Here is a 16,780-nt window from a genome sequence, read left to right on the forward strand (position 1 = left end):
GTGGGAGTTCATAATAATATTCTTTCTTCCATGATGCTTGAAAATTCCATGATAGTTTTTTTTTTTAATTTTTTTTTCAACGTTTTTTATTTATTTTTGGGACAGAGAGAGACAGAGCATGAAGGGGGAGGGGCAGAGAGAGAGGGAGACACAGAATCGGAAACAGGCTCCAGGCTCCGAGCCATCAGCCCAGAGCCTGACACGGGGCTCGAACTCACGGACCGCGAGATCGTGACCTGGCTGAAGTCGGACGCTCAACCGACTGCGCCACCCAGGCGCCCCTCCATGATAGTTTTTTAAAACTCTCAACTGTAATTAAAAATAAACTAAAAAGTTTGGAAGTTATAGTGAATTAAAGGATTGAAGTTGTTTATATGAAAATGCAATCATTTTTAGAATCTATGCATCGGATGAACAGTTAAGGAAATTTAGCAACTGAATGAATGTCATTAAAGTTTAAATACATTATTTTCTAACCTAAGATGCTATTTATTAAAAACTTATTACCATAAAGAAAAATTGTTGAGAAATTTTTATCTTAATTATGTATTTTAAAGAGAATGTAAAAGACGGTATAATGTAAACATGCCAGAACCCAGTATAAGTCAATTCAAACAAGCAATCCATCTATGTGAAGTTGCTCCATATAAACTGTAAGAATTGTTCAGAGTTGTGCAAGAAATTCTTGAATTTTGCTTTGTTGTTGAGGAAAATGTGTTGTGTAGCATTGCAGATACTGTGAAAAGGACATGTATTCTGGATGCTTAAACAGAGGCTGAGCACCCGAGAAACTCCAATAATAGTTAACAATCATGGAACACTTTGGGAATATAAGATCTTGTGCTAAGCATATGACGTTACGTCTGCAGAGTAGTGGTTTTAATGTCTCTCTTCCCTCTCAGCTTGAGAAACCTGCAGACCAGAGGTGGGGACGATTTCCCTGGTCTCAGACCTGTGTTGGGTTTGAGCTCTGGCCTCTGACTTCAGAACTATAATTTGATCCTCAGTATAAGACGTGACTTGTGACAGAAGGGAGTCTGACTTACTTTAACTCACTTTATAAAATCCAAAAATCTGAAATCACGTTGTTCTCCAAAGTAATGCATTGTATCATAGCACGAAATCATTTCCTTACATTTTTTTATTGTTATGCTCATATCCACCAGCAGAGGGAGTAAAAATTCACCCATGACAGCTCACATCCCCAAAAGCAAATCAAAGAATGATAGAATTAAACAGGAATTTAAATCCTGTAATTTTATAAATTAAGAATCGGAGATTGCGAAGGTGAGGTGAATTTATAGCAGTTACCTGACTGACTAAGAGCGGGACCTGATGAAGCATTCACACCTCCAAGCTTCGAGAACAAGGCTAATTTTCACTCCAACTAAGTCTTACCCTTTGAATGCATACACTATTTCCTTCCTAGCCCTGTAGGTGGTCATATGAAATGTTTCAGAAAGTCAAGCTTAGTTTCTTACGAGTAAAACTGACGTAGTGGTCTCATAGGTGGGATTTCTCTTTTCTGTTTTAGGGTATTCTATACAGAGAATGATCAAACAAGGCCACGCTGGGGAATTTGGTATGAGTGAATTGCTGCTCTTTGCCTGCTAATAGGTGCTATACCTTTCCTACACTTGCAATATGCTGTTACACCAATTTTTCTGTTTCTGCTTAAATGTGCAAAGTGAAGGAAAATAATTGTGCAAGCCCTTTCAGCTCGCTCAGATATTTTTTAATCCTAGAATACGCAGGCACGTATTTATTTCGTGCGTGCCCTTTTTATTTAGACATAGTTTTTTTCCAAACCGTGTAAGATTATCTGAAAATGTTTCTCCGTGGAAGACTTTTAAATATTCAATGGATCCAGCTCACCTCAGTAAATACCTTGGAGGTAACTGTCCAAGCACATTTGGAAACCGAACAATAGTAAGAATAGTAACATTTCTGACTCTAAAACAAAATCTAGATGTAATCAAAAGCTGATAACCGGGCCTTCCATTCTCTAACCTGCCTGCTAGGGCAGCTCCTGCTCAAGCCGGTAGTAGTTTAATGATGACTTCATAATTGGGGTGTCAGTGGAGCATTTTCCCCACGATGAAAACTGTAGAGATTAGCCATGCGATTGTGTGTGTGAAAACTAAGGTGTGTGTTAACACTGAAGGCACCGTAAGTTCACCATACTTTAAATAAGTTCACCATACTTTAAATATATGCGCTAAATAGATAAAGCAGATTTTTAAAAACTGGAAGGTGTCTATTATGTTTCTCTCAAAGCAAAAAAAAAAACAAAACAAAAAAAAAACAAAAAACAAAAACCGCACACACTTCAAACATCCCCCACTGGTTTAAGATGAATTTCTGTGTAGCTAGGATGAAACAATTGCTGACAAATTTCCTAAAACTAACGTTAATGTAACAAATGAATATACTGAGCAACCTGGGGCGAATGTTAACAAAAGCCGGGTTGATAGCTAAAAAGAGACGGACTTTCTCTTTGGGTCTTTAAAAAACCCAATAAAATATTTATGTAATAAATTATTGGGACACCTGGGTGGCTCAGTGGGTTAAGCATCTGACTCTTTTTTTTTTTTTAATTTTTTTTGGTAACGTTTATTTATTTTTGGGACAGAGAGAGACAGAGCATGAATGGGGGAAGAGCAGAGAGAGAGGGAGACACAGAATCGGAAGCAGGCTCCAGGCTCTGAGCCATCAGCCCAGAGCCCGACGCGGGGCTCGAACCCACGGACCGCGAGATCGTGACCTGAGCCGAAGTCGGACGCTTAACCGACTGAGCCACCCAGGCGCCCCAGCATCTGACTCTTAATTTCGGCTCTGGTCAGGATCCCAGGGGCCTGGGACTGAGCCCCATGTTGGCCTCTACACTGGGTGTGGAACCTGCTTGAGATGTTCTCCCTCCCTCGTCCTCTGCCCCTCCCCCACTCATGCTGTCTCGAAAAACTAAATAAAAAATAATTAAACTATTAAATGTGTTTGAGTACATAAAGAACAAATACACCAAACTGAACTATAAATCAATGTCAAAATAAATGTTCGTATTTCCGTGTAGAATATGAAATCCATTTAAAACATCTTCTACCTAATCGAACTATAATTCTCTTTCGGCTGATAGAATTCTGAAATTCTGCTTGAGTCCTAAAAATGGGCTGGCTTATAAAACAATGGTGGGCAGTTTGTGGCATTAGAATACTGTTTAAATATGGAGGCTGCCCCAAGATCTGGAGTAGAAAGAGGGCAAGCGAGTTAGAACAAATTGATATTTTACTACTGGGTGTGAAAAGAGTATATTCGTAAGTCTACCTGAGAAAATTGGGCCAAAGGAAGGGTTGCAGTTTAAAAGTGGGGTGGGGGGACCGAAGGGAGGAGGGAGGCCAGGGAGCGAGAGGAAGGAAGGAAGGAAAGCAACCCAGAAGGTCTCTTGATGACTAGGCTTGTGAAACAAAAATTCCGGCTTCTGTGTGTTTTACACTCATCCATGGCTCTCTCCTTTACTTCCTGCCTGACAGGAAGCGAATGTAAAGCCTAACTTGCTCCTTGGGAGCAGAATGTTTTATCTAGCCATATCCACGGCTGTGTCCGCAATTTCTATGCCTGAACTAGGAACACAGACCTGCTTTGTACTCACTCTCATTTTTACTTTCCCTTTCTTCTTTTTCTGGTGATCACAGGAATGGGAGGTACTATTTCAGCCTCCGGGCCTGTGCTGAGTGTTATAATCCATTTGGGGTTTATTTTTGTGTGTGGTGTTAGAAAGTGGTCCGGTTTCTTTGTTTTGCATGTGGCTGTCCAGTTCTCCCGACGTCATGTACTGAGGAGAGTGCGCTTTCCCATCGTAGGTTCTTGGCTCTTAGGTCATAAATTAACTAATCATATAAGCGTGTGTTTATTTCTAGGTTCTGCTGATTTCTGTATCTATTTTTATGCCAATACCGTATCATTTGGATTACGGTAGCTTTGTAATGTAGTTCGAAATCATGAAGTGTGATGCCTCTGGATTTGTTCTTCTTTCTCAAGATGGTTTTGGCCCCAGGATGAGTATTCTAATCGAGACTTGTATTAAAGAGGTCTGGCAGTTATTAGGTGCTGACCTAAATACAAGCGAATTACACTTAAATGCACCTTCTGCTAATTTTTTCGTAGACGTGGTTCTAAGAGAGCGAGTGCAGGAAGGGAAGTGTGCCCTGTAAGCCTGCATCACTTCAGAGTTCCTGGAACCCAACAGACCCCACGAGAGCCACATAATAGCCACATCTGGTCTAAGAGTGAGTAGAGTTGGAGCAAACTGGGAATCTCCAAAGTTCCTGTGGCCCTTTAGTTTGAGGCCTACACGAGGCTCACTGGAGCACTTTCTTCAGGCTCCTAGCCTGGTCTTTCTTTTGCCTTTCAAGGCTAAAGACACCTACTTCCTGCATCCCTTGTTACACCAGCGACGTGATAGGAAAAGAAAAGAAAAAATACTTATCTAGGCCAGTTCTGTAATTGTTCGACTTCTCCAGGCAATACCTCTAACCTCAGCCCTCTTGTTCTTCAACTGTTTTCTTTCTTGGAAATGGCACTGGGGCTGAAACAAGCCCTGAGTCTTGTCAGAAAAGAGGCTCTAAATGCACACCCCCCCAGTGGTACCCACGGCAGACATCACTGACAGATCACAGCTCTCATTCCTGCTGAGGTTGGATGTAGTCTCAGAATCTTTCTCTACACAGTACTCAAGGCAACCACCACCAATGAAACTCGACACTCAAGGTAAAACACGTTTACCGTTCCTGCCGTTCATAAAGAACCAGAGCTGGGGCGCCTGGGTGGCGCAGTCGGTTAAGCGTCCGACTTCAGCCAGGTCACGATCTCGCGGTCCGTGAGTTTGAGCCCCGCGTCAGGCTCTGGGCTGGTGGCTCAGAGCCTGGAGCCTGTTTCCGATTCTGTGTCTCCCTCTCTCTCTGCCCCTCCCCCGTTCATGCTCTGTCTCTCTCTGTCCCAAAAATAAAAAAAAAAAAAAAAAAAAAAAATGTTGAAAAAAAAAAAAAAAAAATGTTGAAAAAGAACCAGAGCTGGACTCTAGTTATAGTGACAAGGACAAATTTTATTAAGAAGGTATTGCAGTAGAGAAGAAGAGACTTCAGTATAGAACTGACCTCAATTCTGGACACAACAAGTAGGGACTTATAGCCAAAGAGGAGAGTGAAGGAGTCAGGGGATGAAAAATTAGTAAGAGTAGATATTAAGGGTAATGTAACATCGAAACCAACATAACAGGATTCTTAGCAGGCCAGGGTGATCAGGTCAGCTACCAAAGGTGAGGGATGAGGAGTGTGATCAGGTATCGAAGGTGATCAGACGTCAAGGGTCGTGGGTTCTCGTGAAACTGACTTCGTGGGATTCTTGCTAAAACGAGTCTTCGTAGGGATAGACGTGGAATTGAAGCTCAAAATCAAGGTGTAGTTGGGGCACCTGGGTGGCTCAATCAGTTAAGCATCTGACTCTAGATTTTGGTTCAGGTCATGATCTCACAGTTTGCGAGTTAAAGCCCCGTGTCAGGCTCTGTGCTGGCAGTGCGGAGCCTGCTTGGGGTTCTGTCTCCCTCTCTCTCTCTGCCCTTTTCCGGTGCGCACTCTCAGAATAAATAAAGAAACTTGAAAACATTCTTAAAAGAAAGGATCAGGGCGTGGTTGAGAAGAGGGTTAAAAAGAGCCTAACCAGAGTTTGGTCAAGAGGGAGAGTCTTTGCCAAGCCCTAGAGTTGAGGCCACTCACTGCCTACAAAACCGTAGCTCTCAGCCTATAGTTCCAAATAGACAAAATCATATGCATAAATAGCTGGTTTTGATAGTGGACAGTTAGGGGCTCGAGGCTCAAATGGGTACACAGGTACCCCTTGCTCCTCACGTTTGCATTAGGTCACTCTGCTTTTGCAAAAGACCTGCTTTTCCTGCCTGTTTTTGCTAACTGAAAGAATTCTAGAGAGGACGTGTGCTTTTATGAAAAAGAGGCCAAAAGCGGAAATAGTGTTCAGCATTGGTTTATGGAGGCGACGCACATCTGAGCGGCTCCTTCCCTGGAAACCACGTTCAGCCCGGAGCCTCCACAGCTTTGGACTGAGTCTGTGAGCATCTGGGCCTAATCTCGATTTATTTTGTGCATTTGCTAGCAAGATGTGTCCTAAGGCATCAGAAGAGCCTAAGAGAAGTTATATTTTGGGTCTAGAAATGCCTCCCCCCAAATCTTCCCTATAAATTAATAGTAGCTGCATCTTGGCTTAATGCCGTTTCCGCTTAGGGCAGGTTTAATAGGACCGCTCTGCTTTTGGATAGCGGGGGAAGCTGTGTGTATGTATACATACACACACACACACACACACACACACACAAATTGAGTCATGTAGTACAATTTCCATCTTTCTTGGGACTATGCGGAGAAAACTGAACAAGCATTAAATAAGCTGCTTGGCAATTCTCTACGGCAGCTTTCTCGCCTTCCTCTCTCAGAAATGTCTACTCCACATTCTGGTTTAGGTCTGGGCTGCAGGCTGGAGGCTCGGCATTTACCAAGTACCCCGAGGGATTTTTATAATCAGCGATGGTTGGGAAACACCCCTGCAGGCAAATCCTCAGCTTTAGGGTATCAAATAAGAAAACGTTTTGGGGACGCCTGGGTGGCGCAGTCGGTTAAGCGTCCGACTTCAGCCAGGTCACGATCTCGCGGTCCGTGAGTTCGAGCCCGCGTCAGGCTCTGGGCTGATGGCTCGGAGCCTGGAGCCTGTTTCCGATTCTGTCTCCCTCTCTCTCTGCCCCTCCCCCGTTCATGCTCTGTCTCTCTCTGTCCCAAAAATAAATAAAAAACGTTGAAAAAAAAATTAAATAAAAAAAAAAAAGAAAACGTTTTGAAACAGGGGTGCCTGGGTGGTTCAGTCAGTTAAGTGTCTGACTCGTGGTTCTGGCTCAGGTCACGATCTTGTGGTTCGTGAGTTCGAGCCCTGCGTCTGGCGGATTCTCTCTCCCTGCTTCTCACTTTCTCTGCCCCTCTCCCACTCGCTCACTCTGTCTCTCTCAAATAAATGCACTTAATTTTTTTTTTAAAAAAAAGGAAAAATGAAACCGTTCAGTAATGAGTTTGATGTCTTTTATTCCAAGGGACCATAATTCATGGAGGGGGAAGTATGGTGCCTCACAGGCAGCCTGAGGGATTTTGGCCAAGAGCAGCTTTCATAGAGCTTTAGAAGTGGCGATGAAGATACAGGGCATGATTGGCTGGGGTTGCCTACCTGACCTTAGTGAGAGAGATCAAGGAACAAGGAAATGAACATAGATCCCAGCATTGGCTTGGAGTTTAGGAATTGGCTGACTAGATCTACTGTTTCTGGTCAAGTGGAGTATTTACCGGAACACAAAAGTTCAGTTTATTAACATGGCACCCCAGCAAGAGCAGCTCCATTTTGAGCACAGACATTTGTTTCCGTGAGGGGCTAAAAGATTTTCAAAACAAAGCCAAGGATTTGAAAGACCACACACAATGGAGAGCCATCATGGTGGTCACCCTTCAGGCTAGATTAAAGCTCTGAGTGGCTGCTTCCTCTGCAGACCTATGCAAGCCTGTTCCTTCTTGAGTAGCGGCAAAGAAACGCAACGGGATGAGGGAGAAGAGCAGAGACATAGTAAGGACCCCACAGACACCCTGAGTGGCTCTTCCCTGACTGGCTGACATTGAGCCAATGTTATTCTGTCAAGTCACAAGAAGTCTCAGAGGATTTGACAAGAATACACTTCTGCAGATATTCCTTCCATATTTTGTGGAAAGCTAAGCACCACCCTCTGTAACAAGATATTTCATAATATCACTTTTATCTCCTGACAGTGACTTTAATAACATCAGGGATTCAAGAGACAACCTTTGCAACTGACTGAGAAAAGCATCCAGCCAGCAGGAAAGTTTCCAAAAAAGACTCAGGGGGGCAAAGCTGGCCGGATATGAATGTGTGAGAAGTAGGGATGAGAGAGACCATGCGAGAGAACAAAGGGTAGCCAAGGACTTTACTCACAACCTCTTCCTCCTTGCAAAATTGTGCCTCCCGGCTCTGCAGACTGAGCCAAGTCTGGGCAGAAGTCTAAAGGGAAGCAAGGTTATTGTCACTGACCCTGCTTCCCAGAGTGGCTTCATGGCTTCTTCCCTGTGGGCTTTTGGGCTATGCTGAACCCCCAGAAAGCGTCCATCTAAGGAAGTGACATACCTTGGAGTTAAAGCATCAGTGTTCTCCTGTCTGAGAAATAGCGTTGTCCTAGACGAGAGGAAAGAGTGACAGCATGGTGGCAACTTTCTTGAGCAGAGGGTCTTGAGGAAAAGGAAAGCAATTTATGGAGGATGTTATGAAGGGTTTCCTGGGTTCCTCTGTGAGAACCACATGCTACTCTGCATTATTCCTCCAGGCTTCTGGAGTCACACTGACAAGGCTTTGAGTGCACTGCCATTTGAGAGACAAGTCACCAGGAAGCAGCATTGTATAGACACAATCACACTGCAGAACCCTCAGCCTTGCAGATCAGTGGCCACCTCTGCAGGGGAGGTGAGCAGCTTGACCACTAGGGGGCTCATGTGTGGTGGTGCTTTGGACCGCAGCACTCTGGGGACAGCGGGACTCCAGTCCCTGTCCTGCAACTGGGATTTCTGCCAAGCTGGTAAAATCTAGCAAGGGCATGGTTCACTGAGGTACCCTGGGACCTAAATGCAAAGTGGAAATGGCCAGAGGAGTTCTCCATGGGGGCATGGAAAGTGAGGGAAGCAGAGGGTCGCGTGCTTTTTCAGGAAAAGCAAGAAATCAGGATTTCTTTCAGTTCCCACCAATTTTCAACTCTAAAATAGAACCAAAGAGTACAATGATAGATGAATTTTGCACCTCTCCCCTTTTCAAATGAAATAAAGAATATAAGGAAAGTCAAGAAACTGCTCAAGACCTCTTAGTAATTGCAGGGGTCGGGAGGCACCGACTGCAAAGAAAGCAAGTGAGCTGCAAAGTGTTAATTTTTGCCAAAACCATAAGCGACCCTCCTATACCTCAGACTAAAGACAGCTTCTGTTTTCACCACTGCCCGCCTGCAGGAAGGTTAGCTTAAGCCGGACGGAATGAGCAGGGCACGGGGTTGAAAATTGATTGAACGTGAGCATGGTGTCCAGAGCGAAACGAATGTCTACAGGATTCACAGGCAACGTGTACACAGTGTCCCCAGAGGGACAGTGGGCTCTCAGTGGGTGGTGATTTGGACAACTCACTTGTGAAAGTTGCTTTGTACTTTCAGCACAAACCGGATTTAAAGCAAAGATTTTCTTTAAAAAGACAAAGCCCTGCTATGTACAGGCATACCTGTTGCAAATCAAAGATGACATTTAATTGCCAACTATGCTTTATTCTAGGAATGTGAGACTGGTTCAACCTTTAAACGATCGATGTAGTTTGGCATATCATACTAATAAAAGCTAAATCCTATGATCTAAATAGATGCACAGAGATTATTTGACCAAATTCCTATCCATTTGTAAGGAAAACTATCAGTAAACTAGAATAGAAGGGAACTCCAATGAGCTGATAAAAAGTCATTCATGAAGAGCTTACATTTTCTCTTTAATGATGAACATGAAGACTTTCCCTCCAAGAACAGAAACAGGACAGGAAGGTCAACTCTCTCAATTCTATTTTGTGCTGTATTTGAAGTCCGAAACAGTAAAAAGGGCAAGAGAGAGAAAGAAAGAAAGAAAGAAAGAAAAGGCATACAGATTTGAAAAAAAACAAACATAGGTTTAATATGCTTGTTTACATTAATATTGCAAATAATTTTTTTTCCAACGTTTTTTTTTAATTTATTTTTGGGACAGAGAGAGACAGAGCATGAACGGGGGAGGGGCAGAGAGAGAGGGAGACACAGAATCGGAAACAGGCTCCAGGCTCCGAGCCATCAGCCCAGAGCCCGACGCGGGGCTCGAACTCACGGACCGCGAGATCGTGACCTGGCTGAAGTCGGACGCTTAACCGACTGCGCCACCCAGGCACCCCAACAAATAATTTTTTTAAAAGCTATTGAAATAAGTGAGTTTAGTAAGGTTGCATGATCCAGGTCAATATATAGAAATCAAAGGTCTTTCCAACAGTGAATCATTGAAAATTTGAATTAAAAAACCATCCGTACTAAAAATGAGTGTAACGATTGAACATAAATCTAACGAAATATGTGCAAAACTTTTTTTAAGCTCTAATTTTTTTTTATTACTGTGGTTGACCTACAATGTTATATTAGTTACAGGTGTACAACATAGCAATCCCACAATTCTATACATTATTCAATGTCACCATGATAAGTGTAGTTACCATCTATCACCATACAGCATTATTACAATGGATACTTAGGTTGCTTCCATAACTTGACTATTGTAAATAATGCTGCAATAAACATAGGCGCTTACATATCTCTTCAAATTAGTGTTTTTGCTTTCTTTGGATAAGTGTCTGGTAGTGAAGTTATTAGTTCAAATGGCATTTTTAGATTTAATTTTTTGAGAAACCTCCACACTCTTTCAGCAGGGGTTCTACCAATTTATATTCCTACCCACAGTGCATGAGGGTTCCCCTTTTTCCACATCCCTGCCACCACTTACTACTTCTTGTCTTTTTTTTCTTGTCTTTGTTAGATTAGCCATTCTCATAGGTGTGAGGTGATACCTCATCGTGGTCTTGATTTGCATTTCCCTGATGATGAGTGGTGTTGAGCATCTTTTCATGTGTCCGTTGGCCATCTGTAGGTCTTCTTTGGAAAAATATCTTTTTAGGTCTTCTGCCCATTTTTCATCAGAGTGTTTATTTGGCGTTGAGTTTTATGAGTTTTTTTTTTATATTTTGGATACTTAACCCCTTATTGGATATATCACTTGCAAATAACTTCTCTCATTCAGTAAGTTGCCTTTTTGTTAATTTGGTGTAGTCCCAATAGTTTATTTTGTTGTTGTTTCCCTTGGTTGAGACCAATCCACAAATATGTCGCTTAGACCAATTTCCATAAGAATTACTGCCCGTATTTTCTTTTAGGAGTTTTTTGCTTTCAGGTCTTATGTTTAGGCATTTAACACATTTTGAGTTAATTTTTGTATATGGTATAAGGAAGTGGCACAGTTTCATTCTTTTACATGTAGCTGTCCAGTTTTCCCAATACCATTTGTTGAAGAGATTCTTTTCCCATTGCATATTCTTGCCCCCTTTGTTGTAGATTAATCAACCATATAAATGTGGACTTATTTCTGGACTCTTTGTTCTGATGTATATATCTGTTTTTGTATTAGTGCCATACTGTCTTGATTACTATAGCTTCGTGGTATATATTGAAATATGGAACTGTGATACCTCGAGCTTTGTTCTTCTTTTTCCAGATTGCTTTGGCTACTCAAGGCCTTTTGTGGTTCCATACACATTTTAGGATTGTTTGTTCTAATCCTGTGAAAAATGCTACTGGTATTTTGATAGAAATTGCATTAAATCTGTAGATAGTTTTGGACAGTATGAATATTTTAATGATATTAATTCTTCCAATCCATGAGCGTGGTATGTCTTTCTATTTGTGTCTTCTATGTTTTTCATCAGTGTCCTATTTTTCAGAGTCTAGGCATTTCACCTTCTTGGTTAAATTCCTAGGTATTTTATTCTTTTTGGAGCAATTGTAAATGAGATTATTTTCTTAACAATTCTTTCTGCTACTTCGTTAATAATGTATAGAAATGTAACAGATTTCTGTATATTAATTTTGTATCCTACAACTTTACTGAATTCATTTATTAGTTTGAATAGTTTTTGGGTGGAATCTTTAGGGTTTTCTATATATAGTATCATGTCATCTACAAATGACAGTTTTACTTCTTACCAATTTAAATGTATTTTACTTCTGTTTATTGTCTGATTGCTGTGGCTAGGATTTGCTTTACCAAGTATACTGAAAGTGGTGAGAAAAGACATTCTTACCTTATTTCTTATCTGAAAGGAAAAGCTTTCAGCTTTTCACCATTGAGTATATTATTATCTGTGTTTTTCATATATGATCACTGTTAGGTTAAGATATATTCTTCTAAATCTACTTTGTTGAGAGTTTTTATCATGAACAAATGAATTTGTAAAATGCTTTTTCTACATCTATGGAGACAATCATATGGTCTTTTTCCTTCCTCTTGTTAATATGATTTACAAATATTGAACCTTCCTTGCATCCCTGGAATTAATACTGCTTGATTTTGGTGAATGATACTTTTTAATGTACTACTGAATTCAGTGTGCTAATATTCTGTGGACAGTTGTGAATTCATATTCATCAGGGAGCATGGCCTGTATTTTCTTGTTTGTAGTCTTTATCTGGTTTTGGTGTCAGGGTAATGCTGACCTCATAGAATGTATCTGGAAGCCACAGCTGCAGGGCATGGGAAGGCAGGGCTTACTTCCTGTGCAGCTAGCTAACAAGTCCACCTTCAGGAACTGCTGGCAGGATGGTGTAAGGGCTTATCTTCCCCCATCTCCCCCAAGCAGGAGACATTTTGAAGCGTTCCCAGCCAGGGCTGCCTACCAGATGTGGTGGGGCAGGAGCTGCTTTCGACAGACACCTGTCCAGGCAGACAGGTTGGGTGGAGTGCATCCGCAGGGGAATGCCAGGACAGCGCATGTAATGCCAGCGGGGCAGATGGAGAGTGTTAGCACCAGCTCCATCAAGCTTTCAGCTCTCCAGGTAGAGAGAGGGGAAAAAGAATTAGTGGCTGCCAGCTCTTTTGTCCCCAGAGAAATCTCCAGATCCCTGCCCCTCCAGCACATGTTGTAAGATTAGTCAACAAATCTCCATCCTGATTACCCCAGATTCTTTTCCCAGTGATGCTTTCGTGCTGTGTCTCAGGCTGAGTAATTTAGTATCTGGCTTTCTAAGAATGGGGACTCAATTTCCTATCACGCGGTGGCTCTCCCAGAGCGAAGTCCCACTGGTTTTCAAAATCAGACGTGATGATGACTCTTCTGGTGCAGATCCCCAGTTCTAGGAGTATATGGCAGGGGTCTGATCCTCTTGATTTCCCCATGCTTGTGGTATCCCTCCCATTTGTGGTTAGTTGGTCTGGGGCTTTGGTTCCCAACTACATCTGCCACTCTTACCCCTTTCAAAGTGGCCTACCCTGAATGATTAGCTCTGGACGGTCTATTCTGCCTGTCTACAAATCTTTTTCAGAGTCGGTTGTATAGACGTAACTCTTGGTTTGGTGTCTCTGTGGGACAGGGTGGGGTCAGGATACTCCCACCCTGCCATCTTCCCTGAGCCCCACCACTTTAAAACATTTTTGATAGAAAAGAAAGTGGCCATAAATACATGAAGAGAAATACTGTGTCACGTCTAAGAAGACTCAATATTGGTAAGTTGCTCGTTCTCAAATCAACCTATAAATTCAACTGCAAATCCAATCAAAATTGCAGTAGGCTTTTTTTTTTCTTTTTGGTGGAAAATAGCAAGAACAAATCTAAAATTCCATGGTTCTTATTTTGTGCCATATCCAAAATGCAGCTCAAAATGGATAACAGACCTAAATATAACACGCAAAATTATAAAACATCTGGAAGGAAATGTAAGAAAAATCTCTGACTTGTATTAAGCCAAGTGGGATGTTTGGAAAACAGTTTAGACAGCTTATTAATTAAAAAAAAAAAAAAACCCTTACTATGTAAGGCAGCTATTCTTTTCCTGGGCACTTTCATTCAAAGGAACAAATAATTATATGTTTAATTATATGTTAATGTTATATATGCTACATACTTGTACTCTGGAATACAATTTAAACAGCACAGAGAATATGCAACGAAGACCAAGCTTAGCACAAAAGGCCTGGCTTTCTGCCTGTCTCAGCTTTGACACACACCTTCCTCACTAGGCTTAGTCATTTCTAGCTTTTGATTTAAAGTAAGACACATTCATCTCTAATATAGGGCACCACCTTATTCATTGTACATACTTAGAAATAATTTAGTTTATCTCATAATTCATCCAAGGAGGATGAAACAAAGAAAAAGAAGCATCAAACAAGGAAAGGAAGAGAGTTCTCGTTTAATAGAGAAATGTATTCTTACACTCTTAAGGACTGAGACCAAAGATACCTTTTTGGCATTTCTCTGTTTCCACGAGCAATCACTCTCCCCATGAGAGCCATATACTTGATGTAGCAGACATTTTGAGGGACATGTCACTGAACTACGTTTAGAAAAGTAATGTGACGGGGTGCTTGGGTGGCTCAGTCGGTTAAGTGTCCAACTTCGGCTCAGGTCATGATCTCATGGTTTGTGAGTTCGAGCCCCGCGTCAGGCTCTGTGCTGACAGCCTGGAGCCTGCTCCGGATTCTGTGTCTCCCTCTCTCTCTGCCCCTCCTCCACCTTCTCTCTCTCTCTCTCTCTCTCTCTCTCTCTCTCTCTCTCTCTCAAAAATAAACATTATTTTTTTTTTAAAGTAATACCACTTATTCTAAGTAAATATCTAGAAACCTTTCAGTCCTTAGGAAGCAAAAGAAGTGTTATATCTCCTGGCTACAACTCACAGATTGTCCAAAGGACAGAAGCAATGCACTCCGATACATGGTCAGCCAGTCAACTAACAGCTTTTTTCCTGAGTAGTGCAAGAATTCTTTGAGAGATACTTGTTTCAAAGAGGTTGAAATGCTACTCTACGTAATATCACATTTGAAAGAAAGAATAGATGTATGTTTCAATGTGTAAAACCACAACAGAAATTAGAATGTAAACTCCATGAAGGCAGGGGTTTGCCTTGTTCTCTGCTATAATCCCAGTGCCTGACACGTGTTAATTGGTCCGTAAATCGTCAATGATGCGAGTAAAGGTCATGGTGCAGACAGAATTGGAGTTTCCATGCCCAGTGTCTTTAAAACATAAAAAGACAAAGAGAATATATTTAATCCTCTGCCCCCATAATTTTAATTATTTCTCCTCTAAATTTATAAATTTACAAACCACATCTTGATGGGTGATTTTATCATTCAACCTCTCATGCACAGGACCGGGAATTAAAGCTGTCGGTTAGTGTATTAGGGGTCTACAAAGAAACAGAAACAGTAGGATGTATGTGATGTTTAATTTTGTATCAACTTGAGTGGGCCAAGGTGCCCAGGTAGGTGGTCTGGATGTTTCTGTGAAAGCATGGTGTTGGCAAGACATTAATATTTAAACCAATAGACTTTGAACAAAGCCCATTACCCTCCATAGCATGGGTGGGCCTCATCCAATCAGTTGAAGGCCTTAAGAACAAAGACTGAAGTTTCCTGAAGAACAAGGAGTTCTACAGCTTTACTGCAGATGGCTTTGGGACTTGAACTGCAGATCAGCTCTTCCCAGGTTTCCGACCTGCCAGCCCACCCTGCAGATTTGGGGCTTGCCAGCTTCCATAATCACGTGAGCCAGTCCCTTAAAGTCAGTATACCACTCTTTTCCCGTACTACTGTATTAAGTCAGGGTTCTTTGGCGACACAGTGAGAGAGAGCATATGATTATTTTAAAGAGTTGGCTCATGCAATTCAGGAGGCTGGCAAGTCCAAAATTGGAAGGATAGGCCAACAGTCTACAGACCCAAGGAAGAGTTTATACTGCGTTTCAAGTCCAAAGGGAGTCTGCTGACAGAATTCTTTCTTCTTAGGCGAGGTTGATTTTTTCTTAAGGCTGTCAACAGATCAGATAAGGCTTACCCATATTACAAAAGGTAATCAGCTCTATTTGGTCTACTAATTTAAATGTTAATCTCATTTAAAAATGCTTTCAGGGGTGCCTGGGTGGCTCAGTTGGTTAAGCATCAGACTTCGGCCCAGGTCATGATCTCACAGTTCATGGGTTTGAGCCCCGCATCAGGCTCTGTGCTGACAGCTCAGAGCCTGGAGCCTGCTTCGGATTCTGTGTTTCCCTTTCTCTCTCTCCCCTCCCCTGCTCATGCTCTGTCTCTCTCTGTCTCTCAAAAGTAAATTAAAAGTTTTAAAAAATTAAAAAAAATACTTTCGCACAAACAACTACAATAATGGTCAACTATATATCCGGGTACCGTGATCTAATGAGGTTGACACATAAAATTAAACATCCCAGCACAAATTTTTTACCTTTTTGAAAAAGCGAATTTAGGTCAAAGGCTTAAATCTGCTTTTCATAACATTTTATTCACTAGCATCTGAAAGCACATCATATAAACCTTGTCCACTTAGACTTCAATTTTTCCCAAAGAACTTTATTACCACTCTAATCAGGTATGGTCTTCTTCAAACTCAGTAAGTCAGTCCTTCAACATTTTCTTATCCATCACCCTGGTCTTTTCTGCCCTGGAAATTCTTACCAGGAAATTAGAATATCTATCTGTTTGCCTCTAAAGATACAGCTTGCAAATATGATAAAAATCACTATTTTCACGGTTTATCCACATGTCTTCCCATCTCTTTAAATAATTCCAATAAAACCATCACAAATTAAAATCTATCTTTGGAATCGGCTGCTTTCTTAATATAATTGAACATTCTGGTTCAGAATAGCATCCAGCTGGAATGCTCAAATCGTTTTTTTCTTTAGCTTCTAACTAAAATGCCAAAAAAAATTGGGGAGGAATGGTTAAAAATCATAACACAAAACAAACAGGCATCCTCATGTCTGACTGTGCAGCATTTGAACGGTGAGCGTGAAAAAGATCAAACTGAACTGAGAAAAACCCAAGCTAGAATTTAGCACATGATATCCAGGT

Source organism: Neofelis nebulosa, chromosome 3, assembly GCF_028018385.1.
Source record: "Neofelis nebulosa isolate mNeoNeb1 chromosome 3, mNeoNeb1.pri, whole genome shotgun sequence".
Classification (NCBI taxonomy): Eukaryota; Metazoa; Chordata; class Mammalia; order Carnivora; family Felidae; genus Neofelis; species Neofelis nebulosa.